The 15,837-nt window shown below is 38.7% G+C and overlaps 1 protein-coding gene across 5 annotated transcripts in view; it reads right to left on the bottom strand.

Annotated features, from left to right (window-relative positions):
• NUMB (NUMB endocytic adaptor protein) overlaps window positions 1-14,687 on the bottom strand; it is a 90,184-nt gene extending 75,497 nt beyond the window's left edge. For 2 of the 5 annotated variants that reach the window (XM_081936981.1, XM_081936982.1), the window contains exon 1: window positions 14,266-14,351. The gene's annotated coding sequence lies outside the window, so the exon portion shown is untranslated. Of the gene's footprint in view, window positions 1-14,265; window positions 14,352-14,397 lie in introns of those variants that run through there. The other 3 variants (XM_081936978.1, XM_081936980.1, XM_081936979.1) reach the window with 2 other exon arrangements.
• Between the last annotated feature and the right edge of the window lie 1,150 nt (window positions 14,688-15,837).

The following is a 15,837-nucleotide window of genomic DNA, read 5'->3' as shown; positions in this document are numbered from 1 at the left end:
TATTTAAAGAAATTAGATTTAGAAGTATTTTTCATTCTTTACTTTGACGGGAATATACATGACAACTAAGGTAAAAGAACAAAAACTTTCCAAAATGAAAAACTGAATATCAAAATTACCACTGGAAGAAATACATTTAAATAACTTTCTGCAAACAGTTTTCTCCTTAGAAATAAATATTTTCATGGTAATATCTGACTTCCCCTTAAAATATGAGCTTGTGCAACTGATGCTTCCTGCATACTTACGCAAGTGTCACAGATATGTTCATTCTTATTGCAAAATATTAGTGCCAAAAAGGTTGGATCTGACAAATGACAGAATACAAATCAAATTTCTCCTAATATATGCATCACACCCAAAAGTGTCCAATATTTCACTATGTTCTAATCATATTTTCAAGACTAAAGTTTTATGATGCTAAATACTATGTCTATTATTATAGCCTGCATTAAATATTCTTTGTTCAGATATGAAAGCATGTAGAACATTTGCATTGCAGCAAGCAGATGGAAATGGCCTAATTAAGAAATAGTGTAGCAAGCTGTTCTCCCATTTATGGTTATAAATTAATATGGTTTATAATATAAAGAAGTATATAAGAAGCATTTATCACTGGAGTTAAATAACTTCGGACAGTTAACAATAAAAACATAGGCTATCCATTATAATAATAATGGATAATAATAATATAATGGAGTTTGTTTATATTATGAATAAAAACTAAGTGCAGAGCAGAAATAAAGGGATATCAGTTAGTTAAAATAAACAAAATTACAAAGTGGACATATTTTAAACAGGCAATTTTAACTCTAAAATATATCTCTATAGCAAAAAGAGGCTTGCTATTAAAAAAGGAGACAAACTAGACCACATTAAATGTTCACACAATATTTAACGAATTAAATCAAACAAAAATAAACAATATACAACATAAAAGCCAGAGAACATGAATTGACAGAGCAAAAGAGGAAGTGGGTAACTCTCTCAATAAGCTTTTGCAGTAATGTAGAGGTGACACAACCATAATATGAATGAGAACAAAACACTATAATTTGTTTTTCCCCATGTTGCATTTAAGACAATGGGTAAATAATTCATGATGAAATTTCTTGTAAAAACCACTGTGAAATCCTATGTCAGCGATGGCGAACCTTTTTTGGCTCACGTGCCACAAGTGGGGAGAGCGCAAGGGGGTCGTATGCAGGCGTGCCACACCCATAATGCAATGTGCGACCCCCCCCCACTGCGCATGCATGCACAAAAGGCACCCCTCCCCATTTTTACATGCTTTTTTCGCCCTCCCCAGGCTCCAGGGGCTTTATAGAAGCCTGGGGAGGGCGAAAAGAGCCTCCCCTGCCCCCCCGGAGGCCCTCCGGAGGCTTCAGGGATCGGTTGACTTCCGGTTTGCTCGGAGGGTCATTTTAAGCGCTCCGAAGGCTTCAGGGACCGTCTGGAGGCTTCCCTGATGCCTTTGGAGCACTTAAAATGACCCTCCGTGCAAACCGGAAGTGACTTCCGGTTTGCTCGGAGGGTCATTTTAAGCGCTCCAAAGGCTTCAGGGACTGTCTGGAGGCTTCCCTGATGCCTTTGGAGCACTTAAAATGACCCTCCGAGCAAACCGGAAATCACTTCTGGTTTGCTCGGAGGGTCGTTTTGAGTGCTCCGAAGGCTTCAGGGACCGTCCGGAGGCTTCAGGGATCATCCAGATGTCCCCTGAAGCCTTCGGAACACTTAAAATGACCCTCCGAGCAAACCGGAAGTGACTTCCGGTTTGCTTGGAGGGTCGTTTTAAGCGCTCCGAAGGCTTCAGGGAAGCCTCCGGACGGTCCCTGAAGCCTCCGGAGGGCCTCCGGGGGGCGGGGGAGGCTCTTTTCGCCCTCCCCAGGCTCCTATAAAGCCTCTGGAGCCTGGGGAGGGCGAAAAATGGCTTTTAAAAATGGTGAACTCAGCTGGCTAGCGCGCGCATGCGCGCTGGCCAGCTGACAGGCCAGCGCCTCGCGTGCCCTGACAAATGGCTCCGCGTGCCACCTGTGGCACACGTGCCATAGGTTCGCCATCACTGTCCTATGTCTTAAACTTGGGAAAAGATACATGACACTGGGTTATCATGAGGATTGGTTCAGAAAATTGAGAGTCATGATCTAGCCAACCAAAGGAGTGCCAAAAAAAAGGAGGATCCAGGAATGAACCCTCGGGAATACCTATAGTAAGGGAAAATCTACAATGGAGCAGAATTGTTAATGGAAACAAAAACAAAAAAAACCCAAAAGACAAAATTATTGAAACAGGAGAAAGCTGTGTCAGTGACACTCAGAGACTACAGGCCAGGACAAAAGTATCTGAAGATTTATGAGTGTCAGCGTGGGTATTAAGAGCACCAGCACTAATAACAGGTGCTATGCTTTGGCTATTAGAATATTATTTATCACTTAAGGCAGAGCTGTCTCAGTGGAATGACCAGATGAGAATCCTAATTGACGTCATGATGTCTGTGATTCATTAGTTGAGAGATAACAACTCTCTAGAAAAAAAAAAGAAAGGAGGGGCATAAATGGCTACAACAGTTAGAAGGCTCAAATGAATTTTTTTCCTTAAAGAAAATCATAAAAGAAAACATAAAAAAGTAGAAGATGTTTCATGTTTAATGTAGATGTTTTATTTAATTTTTTTTAATATAATGGAAGCAGACAACAGCACCAGGATTGCAGAAGGATATAAATGTGTTTAAGTAAATAAAACGCTCAGAAAGTCTGGCAATAGTAACAAACAGTTCACAAAGCTACTTAAAATAAAAAAGAATAGAACAAAGGAAAAATAAATACAGGAAGGAGGAAAGAAATCTAATAGGCAGGTAGTACAGAGCTAAGACTTAATAGCATAACTTTATTGCCAATTTCTTTTTTGTGCATTCAAATACTCAATTTTTCTGGAGTTTAGTTTAGTTTATAAAGAGAACTTAAATTTATGTTTTTACTGAGTTTTGCACCAAGACCAACTTTTTCTTCATAAATAGGAAAGTCATTATAAGCTTCCATTTTTAGAGTTATAATCTCTAACAGTTAATGGAACTTTTTTTTAAAAAAAAATTGAATACAAGTAGTCCTTGAGCAACAGTTCATTCAGTGACTTTTCAAAGTTACAACAGCACTGGAAAAAAATAACTTAGGACTGTTTTTTACACAACCACTGCAACATCCCCAGTGTCATGTGATCAAAATTCAGCTTGGCAACTGACTCATATTTATGAACATTTCAGTGTCCCGCAGTCATATGATCACCTTTTTTGACCTTCTGACAAGCAAAATAAATGGGGAAGCCAGATTCACTTAACAACCATGTTACTAAGTTAATAACTGAGTGATTCACTTAACAACTGTGGCAAGAAAAGTTGTAAAATGGAGTAAAAGTCACTTAACTGTCTCACTTAGCAACAGAAATTTTGGACTGAATTGTGATCGTAAGCCAATGACTGTGGTTCTAGTAAGCATTCATGTATAAACCTTGGCTATTCCTTAACAAGAATGTTAAGTCTATTACAGTAACACTAGTTTTGGACTATTTTTTATGGCAAATAAGTTAAGGCTTGTTAAGATGCAGGGGTATTCCAAATATATGTTAATACACAACATGTACCTCCTAGTTATAGACAACAATGTATTGGCTTGCAAGGGAATCTCTAGATTAGAGATCCTAGCTTACACAGAATAGCTTGGGATAAAATGGTGGGTTTTGATTGCCTAATGGCCAAAATGTTCCAAACTGATTGGCACTGTTTTAATCTTTGGCAGATAAGGCTGCATATGGCTACAAGATGTCTTCTCTAATTTATTAAAAGGTTATTACAAGGAAGTCTCACTTGATCAAAGCTATGATGGATGATAGAGATCACCATTTTGGGCCTTCATAGTGATGACAGTGACATATGGCACAATTGGAATGAGAGAAGTAAATGGTAAACAGGATGATTTATGAATGAAATTAATAAAGCAAAATAGAGATGTTTCTCTGAAACCAAGGAAATGGGAACAATGTACTGTATCTGAATGAAGGCAGTTGGAACCAATGGCCTGAATTTAATACCGGGTTTCCCCGAAAATAAGACATGGTCTTATTTTACTTTGCCCCCTGAAATAAGCACTTGGTCTTATTTTCAGGGAGGTCTTATTATTTTTGAGGTACAGGAGGCAGTGAGCATGATCACCTCATGGCTACTGCTGTGTTGCAATATTTTAGGGGAGGGCTTACTTTAGTGCATGCACTCAAAAGCCCAATTGGGCTTATTATCTGGGGAGGTGTTATTTTTGGGGAAACAGGATAAATACAGGCAGGGAAATGAAAGTGGAAGTTCAATTATGAAGGGAATGTATATCAAAATATAACTGATACCATTTAAATTGTTGTGAGCATATACAATATAAGATCAGGAATCCATCAGTTGGTAATAGTTATATTTTATATGCTACAGTAAATGGTAAATGAAAGAACCAGATATGAGTATTAAGAAAAAATGGTATGAGTATTATAAATGATATGAGTATTAAGAAAAAAAAACTCTGAATGATTGTGATCTGGAGAAAATAATCTGCTAAATAACATAAAAGAGAACACCACCACCACATACACACATTTTCACAGAGCAAGACACAGAAATGTGTGGGGTTAACACCAACATGAATTTATTTATGATTTATATAGCTATTCACATCATTAATAAGACTGTAGGTGGCTAACAAAAGTTCAAAATATAAATTATATATTTTTTCATTCAACATGGGCTCAATTATTCTCTCAATTCTATATCCAGGTAAGCCAGCAAGTCTTCAAGGCTTTCAAAATGATAATCAAAGCTGAGGCCAATCTACCCTCAAGCGTTATGGTATTTCAAAGCTACGGAAAAGGCAGTTTTTTTCATGAGTCCCACATAATGACAATCCCTAATTGTCAGGCCTTGGAGCATCAATACTGGAAGAGAAAATCCAATTTGAAAGAATAAAAGCTGGTGTGGAAATGGGTGAAAAGGTTAAAGAAGAAGTACTAATGTAATAATGCAGATAGAAAGATAATATGTAATATACATGTGTAGTTTGGTATAGTGGTTAAGGCACCAGTACAGAAACGAAGAGACTATGAGTTCTAGTCCCAACTTAGGAACAAAAGCAGCTGGGTGGCCTTTGGCCATTATTTTCTTTCAGCACTAGGAAGAAGGTAATGGTATACTATTACCAAAAATGTTGCCAAGAAAACTGCAGGGACTTGTCCTGGCAGTCTTCAGGAGCCAAGAGTGACTTGAAGTCACAACGCTATAGCTATAACATACAGTATGGGACGATGTTGCAAGAAATTAATGTTTGTCAAACAAAATGCAAATGAATATAAATAATAGCAAGCTTTTGCCACTTTCCAATATGGAACTGTGAAATATATGCATAAGGAAAAACATAAAAGTTGTATGAACTAGGAATGGGGTATTTAAGAAATAAGCAGCAAAGCATGAACATGTAGGTAAAAATGAATGGGTAATGAATGAACATGGATTGAATTTTTAAAAAGTGTATGTGCAGTACAAAAGAAGAATATTGAGGCGGTTTGTCACAGAAGGAATAAGAGCTGGATCTCACAAGAAATATATGAAGAAAGAGTCAACAGGTCAAAAGGAAGAAAAAGACAGATAAACTTTTGATTGGAAGGAGTCAATGAAACCCTAAAAACCAGGGAGGCAACACATGAAGCAAAATATACCGTAGATATGAAGGATAGAACATTTTTCATATAGGGATGTTGCTATAAACTAGATTCAGCAGTATTTCCTTTTATTTTATATCTTAATTTCTTTGGCTTATTGTTTCTTACTCCTTTTCTGTACTTCAAATAATGCCTTTTACCCTGAAAGAATTAGCATGATGGGTTTATACGCATGAGTGTGTTTATGTGTTACTTCTTAAGAGACAGCAGAAATAATTTATTAAAATACTAAAATTTTCAGTGCCAATGTTTTTCCTAAAATTTTAACAATGCATTGGAAGTGCATGCTATTCAGTTGCCAAGTTTTTACAATAATTTCCAAATAGAGATTTCAATAAATGTAATAAATACAATACATTAATTCAATATAATGGATTCCTCATAAATATTTCAGTTCAGCTATTTTTGGTTCCCAGAAATTTTTGAATATTTATACAATACAGAAAACTAAATAAAACATGAACTATATATTAATGCATCCCATATCAAAAAGCAAGTCCGAAAAAAATACTATTGCTCCTTCCTATTCCATCAAGCATTTTATTATTTCAGAGAGGAAACAAAAAAATTGCTAGACATATTAAAAATCAAAGTTCTATACACATGGGAAATTATTTTATTGTATTTCATTAAGCAACTCCTTAATGCCACATCAACTAAGGTTGTATTCCTACACATGCATTTTTGGTAGTTTAGCCTTATTAAACTCAGTGGAATTTACATCTGAACAAATATGCACAGGATCATTTTATAAGCCTATCTGTTCCTCAAAAGCCATATATATCAATTGTCACTACGAAGCATCTAGTTACATATTGCCAGGCAAAAGTCCTATCAAAAATACAAAATAGTAAACATGCAATTATTCCACCAGGAAAAGTTTCCTCACAGAATTTTACAAAGCTAAAGGCTCAGGGCAACAAAGTAAGACTAAACTATTTGAAGATAAAGGACAGAATTAATTGTTCTGGGAATTTGGCAGTCTGCAAAGACAGAATTACCAGAAAGACAGTACTAGACCAAAGCATACCAAACATATTTGCAGAAAGAAAATGACCAAATGATTTTTACAGAACTTTGTTTAATTCTTTCCAAGAAAACACATACAACAAGAACCTCAGTAAGTTCATGGCTGGCAAAGTTTAGGTTCAACATATTTGCTAAAGTCATAAGAAGTATAAACAATGTTTTATTTATCCACAATGCACAGAAAACGTTTGATCCATCCAAACAATAAAAATGATGTCCCAACAGGAAAGCAGAGATCCTGTCTAGGACTTCTTTTTGCCATAAAGTATGAATTTTATTCATGTGTAGTCTTAATTAAATGGGAATTAAAAGCATATTACTAAAGTCTTAGATCACTTTCTTCTTGCTGATTAGGACTCTCAGAGTCTCCTCATTCACTTAGCAAGATCCTCTTTTCCAAAATCCAAGTTACTAACCACCCCTGTTCCTAGCTTTGACTGAGTCCCTGCAGACTCGCCACAATTCCTAAGGAAAGTGAGAACCTCTTCTCTCCAGTCAGCAGCTAATAAAAAGTAAGATCTTCTCTCCTATTCAAGGATTTAAAAGTACTTCCACCAACTGTTTTAGAAACATACTGTGTATGGTACCACTTTTTCACTGAGCAGGGGAAGAAGGCATTAAAAAGGTAAAGGTTCCCCTCGCATATATGTGCTAGTCATTCCCGACTCTAGGGGGCAGTGCTCATCTCCGCTTCAAAGCCGAACAGTGCTGTCCAAAGCAGTCTCCGTGGTCATGTGGTCGGCATGACTAAACACCAAAGGCACACAGAACGCTGTTACCTTCCCACCAAAGGTGGTCCCTATTTTTCTGCTTGCATTTTTACATGCTTTCAAACTGCTATGTTGGCACAAGCTGGGACAAGTAATGGGAGCTCACTCCGTTATGTGGCACTAGGGATTCGAACCGCCGAACGGCTGACCTTTCTGATTGACAAGCTCAGCGTCTTAGTCTCTGAGGCATTACAGGGGAGAAAAAAAAAACAATGAGCAGAAAAATGTATGCTTGTGTGTGGGGAGACACCAAATGGAAAATATATGCACATACATGAAAAAGGGAAAAGTTTTTATGAGATGCATGTTCACTATAATGCCTTGTTGAGTCTAGGATCTGCCCATGCTTGCTATATGATATTTCCCACCCCATCTGGATATGTATTTGTTTAGAGTCAATTCAGTCCTTGAACTGAAATAGGATTTATGTTCCTAGAACAACCGAACTTTCCCTATTTTAGGCATACTGTATTTTCTGACTTTGTTATTCAATCTAGATTCATCAAGGACTTTGCAGATCCTCAAACTTTAAAGTGTCATGGGCGTGACCATAAAATGTTTGTTAATGTTTACTGGTTTGCATGAAATTTTTGAAGTGTCTTCCATTCCCATTCCAAGAAATACATTTTATATGTTTAGCCAGCAGGACATGTATGCAAATAACATAACTATTAATTTGCATAGAGGAGACAAAAAAGCTGCCCTCCCAAAAAATTATTAGGGAAAGCCAATATCCAAGGAAAAAGGCCTTAAAATGGTGAACACTTCCATAGCAGCCAAATGAAACTGCTCTCTACTTATTTTTAAAGCGAACAAAAAAAGCAATAGCAATTGTGTAAATGATGTAATGTTGCCTCATGAGTGCACTGATGCTCAAAAGTGCTACAGTATGTATGCCAGCATTTTCACACAGAGAATCTTTATTCTTAAATGAGTTTGATTTAAATATAATTTTATTAAAGAACTTTAACACGATAAAATAATGCCAATGTTAGAAAATAAATTAAAGATTCACAAATAAGAAAATAGAAATGAGAAAGAAAGAAAGAAAGAAAGAAAGAAAGAAAGAAAGAAAGAAAGAAGTAACTTCAATCTTTTTGACAGCAATTATAAATGGGGTTTCTTTGTATTTTTAAGGTACATGACCACTAACATGCCTTTCTTTTTTACCCTCCACAAGAAATGAATCACAAAATTAATGCCTGCATAATATGCTAAAACCTATCCATAGGTCAACTATACTACTTAAAGAATTCAGGTTTTGTTGGACTTCTGTGAAATCCACACCACTTTGTCTTCCTTGTATTACAGCTACACATTGACACATGCCTGGATATTAGTGCTGTATTTCTGAGACTATTATTCACACAATTTACACCAGAGGTGTCCAGCTCTGGCAACTTTAACTTCAACCATGGACTTCAACTCCCAGAATTCCCCATGGCAGGACTGGGGAATTGTGGGAATTCTCAAAATTGTTAAGGTTGGATAGTCCTGATTTCTTCCTTGCTTTTTGACAAAATCCCACAAAGTAATAGGATTTCAATGAGTTTCACAAATTCTTCTTAAAAAGGAAACCTACAGGCTAAAGATCACTAAAACTTTTTCTGATTTAATACTATTGATATGTTATTTAAGTAGTCACACCACACACTTATTTCAAAACTATAAACCAGGGCTTCCTATTATTTTCCCCTTCATTATTCAAAACTGCTTATTAGAAACTCCTTTTCACCCATGTAGGTAAAACAGTTTAAGTCAATATAGATGTCCCTATTGTGATTGAGTAATGGGTTCAACTGTCATGCTCAGAGAAAAACTACTTTTACCAATTTGGGGTAATTTACTCCGGTTTGGTAAGCATTGCAGTAAACGGTTACTGAGCTATTGTAGCCATCTGATTCCACAATTACATCAACATTACAATCATCTCTGACACTCATCTTGCAATACTTTGGCCTCTCTCGTGCTTTATGTCATCTCTTCTCAGTTGGGGAAATGAAACAAGACAGAATGGTTTAGCACTGAAAATGTTTCAACATATTAGTGTCAACAAAGGCAACAATCTTTCTCTCTAATGGTGGCTTGATATCAATAGATGTACCACTATTTCTGAACTTGGGTTCTTGTTTAACAAAGTATATTAGAGTTTGAGATTGTCGCGATTATGCATCATATTGTATTATAACAACATCTTACCTTTTCCTATCACCTCAAGGCAGCTGACATAGTCTCCCTTTATTCCATAATCTCTCTCTAAAATAAATTGTAAGAATGACTTGTCTAAATCATCCATTCAAACCATGGTGAAATGGAGATTCAAACTGAGCTACTTCAATTCCAGTGTAACATATTCTTCACTATTGTATTCTGTTTATGGTTTTGGGGGATATGGGTTTTTTCCTTCCATAATACATTGTTGAAATGTTCTAAATTAAAGATGGAGTATCATTAGAACAAGCATAAAATCATAACAGGATCCATAAAGATGTATGCCTCAGACCCATACTTCTGCACCATGACTGAATTGAAAAGAACTAGATTTTTTAGCTTAATCTATAGAAATACAAATGATTTACAATTTGATGGTGATGGGGATTTAAAGTGGTTCTCTCAGATCCATGTTCTTGTGTGATCACATTTTTCAAACAGACCAGATCCAAAATTTAGCAAATATTTATAGCACACATAAGACAACTATAGCTGTTCTGCTCATTGAGTCACTTACTGCACCTCCTTCTTTTACCTTTATCCTACTTGTCCATCAGTTTATGCTTTAAATATCTCTCTTCTAGCCCTTATGGTTTGCTGCTTCCAAAACATGCTTCTTTGCTGCATGGAGACTACTGTTCTGTGTCCATAGAAAATCTGGAAAGCCCTTCAATAAAGACTGCTAAAAGAAAGGATTTACTGGACATCTCTTAGAGTCTTTCTAAAAGGACCCATGAAGATGCACTATATTACTTTAAATCTGCTGAACACTGAACACTGAAGATACTAAAGTGGCAGATAGCGTCTCTCTTTTAGGATCAGCCATTAACAGTAAAAAAACAACTATACAAGAAATGCACTACAGATTAGCACTTAGTAGAGAAGCCATGAAGGTATTGGAATACACATCTAGATGCTGTGAAGTGTCTATACCTATGAAGTTCAGAATAGTGCAAGCAGTGATATTCCTTGTATCTCTTTGTGGAAGTAAAAGTTGGACTTTGAAGAAGTGGGATAGGAAAAGTACTGGCACTTTTGAGCAGTGGTATTTGAAAAGGCTCTTGAGAAGAAAACAAACAAATCATGGAACAAATCCAGAGTTCCTACTTGAGGTAAAAAACGGACAGGCTCAAATTATAATAATTTGGTCATATTATGTGAGGATTTAGCTCTCCTGAGAAATACATAATGCTGGCAGAAGTGGAAGGGAAGACAACCAACAAGGTGATGGACTCAGTTTCAGTGGCAATGGATGCATAGTTGGAAGACCTCAAGGACCAAGATTAGGGACAGAACAGAGGTGGGTTGCTGCTGGTTCAGCCCAGATTGGCCCAACCGGTAATAGCGGTGGCAGGAGGCTCCGCCCATCTGCCCGGAATCTTCTGCAGATGAGCAGATGAGTCGCACACAAGCACACCCAAACCGGTAATAAAGAAATTAACAACCCGCCTCTGGGACAAAATGTAAATGGTTTCTAAGAGTCCACCTGATGGCCCAAAATCTATCTACCAGCCTACCACTGCATGTAGCATGCAAGGTTAAAAATGTACCCATTCTCCCAACTACTCTTTACACTATTTCTCTCAGCCAAAATAAGATAACAACAATATTTTCTCATCATGATAGAGGTGATGCAATGACATGCTCTTGCTGCCATCTGCATTTCAGATGACCATTTTCCTTGGCTCAAATAATTGGAAGTGAGGAAAAAAAGATGTTAGCAATGTGGCCTTTTATACTATACTTTTACAATATCAAGCAATTAAGAAAATAATTTAAAAGGAAAGGGAAACAAAGGTAAGTAAGGAATGTATAGCTTTTCTTGCCACCATTCTTTTCCTTATTTCCAATACTTTTGACCCTCCAATTCTAACGTTCACACTTGGGATTGCATCCAGAGGTACAAGGATGAAAAATAACCATGTTCATTATAGTCCCTTATCCAGTGTTTTCCTTTATACCAGGCAAGAATTTTTTTTTTGAAGTAGAGGTAAGCAAAGATAGCAATGGAGGTGAACACAGCCCTTCTACAAAGGATGCAGCACCCACTTTTTATTTCTTATGTAAATCCAATATTGTTTTTATGAATAAACATTTGGATTGCTCAGAAATACTTTTACTAGTCCAGAATTGGCAATTGCCTATTCAAAACTAATCTAGAGCCAAGAACATTTTCCAAGTGGCTCTGGATTTAATTAAAATATTTTCAGTACTTCCAATCTTAGAGCTCCTAAGTACAAAGTTGAGCAATTCCATGTAAACCTTTAGACACAACACTTTTGACAGATTGATATACGTACCAGCAATTTAGCGAAATTTCTAGTTTCTTCAACCATATTTCTTTAGTTTAAATGAAACACAGGACTGTGAAATAAGTTACACCATCTAACAGCTCTCAAGTCTTAGATGTATTAAATGGTGTACCATAATTTATCTATCTAGGCTAATCACCTGTCTGATAATCTGTGCTGGCTAAGAACCATGAGCTAGAAGAAAAATGCTGCTTTATAATATTTCAAACTTAATTTAAAATTTTATTTAATGGTGTGTTTGGCTTTTGGCACTAATGTTCCAAACAGCAATATTTGATCATAACATAGAGCGTAGATCATCTAAGGATGAGTTAATCCAGTAAATAAACATGTAGGAAGATGCAAGGCATCACAGTAAGATTTATTTTCCTTATCACTGTGTACTTTTCACTAAAGAGTATAATAAATACTTGATTGAAAACAGCTCTTTTAATATAAAAAGATTCATTATCCTACATGTTAAAACTCTACTGTAGATTTTTTTTCATATTGTAAGAACAATGATTTAACTCTTCCTGCACATGTATACAGAAAGTTTAGTAAGAAACAAATATTACAAACTGAGAGAATGAACAATTTAATGTTTATAATTGGTTGATCATGATGTCATTTGGTATTTCCTTAAGGTCTGGCCAAGTGAAAGAATAAGAGTTCAACAATCCAGTTGAAAAAGGATAACCATCATTGCTGTTTTTCTGTGTCAGGCATAAAATAGCAGATATCATGATAGGTTTTGTTAGGCTTTTGACAAGAAGTAAGAGAAGACGAAATTATGCTTCTTCATTATCTTTTGTGGCAGATAGTAAGTACAAACAAATGCCACTGTTGTACAACTGTATAAACACTGCTTCCACTCCTGTGCTCAAGATTACATATACACAGTGTGGGAACTTCAAAATGTTTAAGATATTTTCCAACGCACTGAAACAAGGCAGCAAATCACTGCAAATGCATTACACTGAAAAACTGAATGGAGAAGCAAGGAAGAGAGAGGGGCTCAGAAAGCAAGACAATCCACACACAAAGCAGAACATATTCTACTTTTTTACAGATTTATAAAACATTAATGTATTAAGGAGGTCTGGATGAAAGCTGCTGTAAGAGAAGGAAACAATGGATTTTCACAAAGTGAACACCCTCCAAAATATTAAAATGTAAATTCATTTAATCCCTTTGAGGGGGAAAAATTAACTTTCACTTTTTCTATTCTTGTAGCTAACCAAAGTGACAAGGATTTGTTATTGCCACTATGTGAGAAAATGGGCAACATTGCACATAAAGTCCACTACCTATTAGTGAGCTTGCATTACTTTTGTAGGGTTTCCCACCCCCACCCCCCAATCCTTCATCCAGAAAATGTGCATTTTTTTCCTTAAAGGCCAGAGTGATCCCATGGTTGAAATCAACACCTGTTTCACAGATGTTTCAAAGTTTAACCTCACTGACTTGACCCCACAACACACCAAATCTGTTTCTTAAAAAACCCAGGAGGAGTAAGAACAAGAAATTAGGGGCAATTAGCTTATCAGCGCTTTCCTTCCTGGACTCCAGTCCCAGCGTCTCTTTTGGCCCCCGAAGTGAGGGTTCAGCCAAAGGATCCCCACAAACAAGAAATACAGCGCAACCCGGAGAGGAAGCCAACCGGCAGCATTCCTCCCGAAACCCAACCAGCCCAAGCCGAGGCCTAAGCCGAGGCGGCAGGGCAGCCACGGGCGCTCCCACAACCCCCACAACCTCCGAGGGGGTGACAACTCCTGGCCCCTAGGTCGGCCTCGCCGCCCGGCTCCGAGAGATGCTGCGGCGCTCTCCCCTCGGCGCGACCCTTTCCCTTCCCCTTCCTCGCCCAGGACGCCTCGCCGCCCGCTTCCCTGGACTGCTCTGCCGCCGCCTCGCCAGCCCGCCGCCTCACCCCTTTGCCTTCCTCCGGCGGGGAAAAGCCTCTGCGTCCTGAGCCCCCGGCACCCCACCCCCACCACCTGCCCCTCCGGCGCTCCAGCCTGGCTCAAGGGGGGCTTTCCCCCCCCCGTCTTCCCCCCCCCTCCGCCCGGAGAAATTCCTCCCTCGCCCCTTCCTCCTTTTCCTGCCCGCCCGCCCGGCTCTCGCTCTCCCCGCCGCTCCTTCCCTCCGGAGACTCACCACGGCGCTTCGAGGGCAAAAAGCCCAAAGCCGAGCCCACCCCGCGGCTCCCCACCCCGCACCTTTCGGGCCTTTCGGCGCAGGTCTCCCGCTCTCTCCGCCGAGGGGACGAACCTCGAGCCGGGTCTTCGAAAGCCCCTTCCCACCGCCGAGCCCCACCCAGCCAGTTTCCCTGCCCGGCCGCTCAGTCTCACCTGCTATCGCCGCCGCCGCCTCCTCCTCCTCCCTTCAGCTTCTGCTAAGCCGCCAAGCCGCGCTGTCTCCCTCTCCCTAACAACAGCTCCCACCTCCTCAACTACTCTCTTCTTTCCACCCCCAGTTCGAGCTTCCCCGACGCATTCGCTGACTCCGGCAAGAACTGCTCGAAATAATTGGCGAACATTTACGCCTGTCAAAACCTCGCTCCACCTTTTCGTTTCCTAAGCACTGGGGTTTCCACTATGGTTTTGCTGCCCCCACTTCTTCGCCTACACCTTTGTTTTATTGGTTCAGGCTATTGGAAGTGGCGGCTACAATAGGTCAGAGAAGGTGCCATCATGGGTGATATCTCCGCCTCCCAATTCCGGAACCACTATAAGTGCCTCGCTCTGGTTGTTTGGTTGCACAGTACGGAGGGATGTGGTCGGCGGAGTGGCGTTCTGATACCTGCTCTTAGTATTCCTTCCACCCCCACCCCGCTTACCCAGGAAGGAAAGGAGAAATTCCTATTTATCCATAAGCACAAAACCACGCGTTGGAGACGAAAGCAACGCGGAGCATTTCTAGTAGCCAGTTGACGCTTTGCTATTGGTAGGCAGAAAGAGAGAAAAATCGTAAAAAAATTTTGGTAGGGAAAAAAATAAATCCCTGCTTCTCCCCCTCGTATTTTCCTTAAAATCGGTCCTTGGAAACCTATCCAAAGGCTCCCTTCCTCTATTCTGCTTCTCCATTCACATAAACCTACAGGAGTCATAATCTTACACGTTTTTCTCTGATGACTGGATTTTGAGCTACATTCTCCCCCCCCCCCCACTTCCCCGTGAAATGAATGTCCCTCTTCTATTTTATTCACTCATACTTTATATTGGTGGAAATGACAATGTGTTTAAAAGATCAGGCAATTAGTTTTAATTTATTAAAATTCACAGAAAGGAAAGGTGAAGAATTACGTTCTCAACATGTTTGTAATTTGGGTTCTCTCCTGCTCCCCCCTCCCAAGATTTTGATCATTTGGTATTGCAAATTCGTTTGGCGCTGTAAAAAAAAACTGCTTTTCAATGCTTATTTATAATCATTGTTTTTATTAACATTCCCCTAATTCTGTTTATTTAGAGCAAACTACAATGCTTCCATGGACCCATAAACTTTGGTGCTAAAAAGTATGTACAATGTTCTATATGTCTACATCTGATGTGTATTTAAAACTGACCAAAAACACCAAGAATTCCAGAGCTTTTGTATTTTAGAAGGACCTGTGACTACATTTTGTATGCATTGCCTTTGTTCACATAATGGCAAACCTTATTTGGCTTGCCAAACCCCAAACCTTATTTAGCTACTTATTTCCCACTTACTTTGGAAATCCCTCTGGAGGACTGGCTGAAGAATGTGGTGAAAAGATTACACTTTCATTAGATTTACAGTTGCCTGAAGGT

This window comes from Natrix helvetica (assembly GCF_964273705.1).
Source record: "Natrix helvetica genome assembly, chromosome: 1".
In the NCBI taxonomy this organism is placed as follows: Eukaryota; Metazoa; Chordata; class Lepidosauria; order Squamata; family Natricidae; genus Natrix; species Natrix helvetica.
Note: the sequence above shows the minus strand (reverse complement) of the source record. Positions and strands in the feature narration are given on the sequence as shown.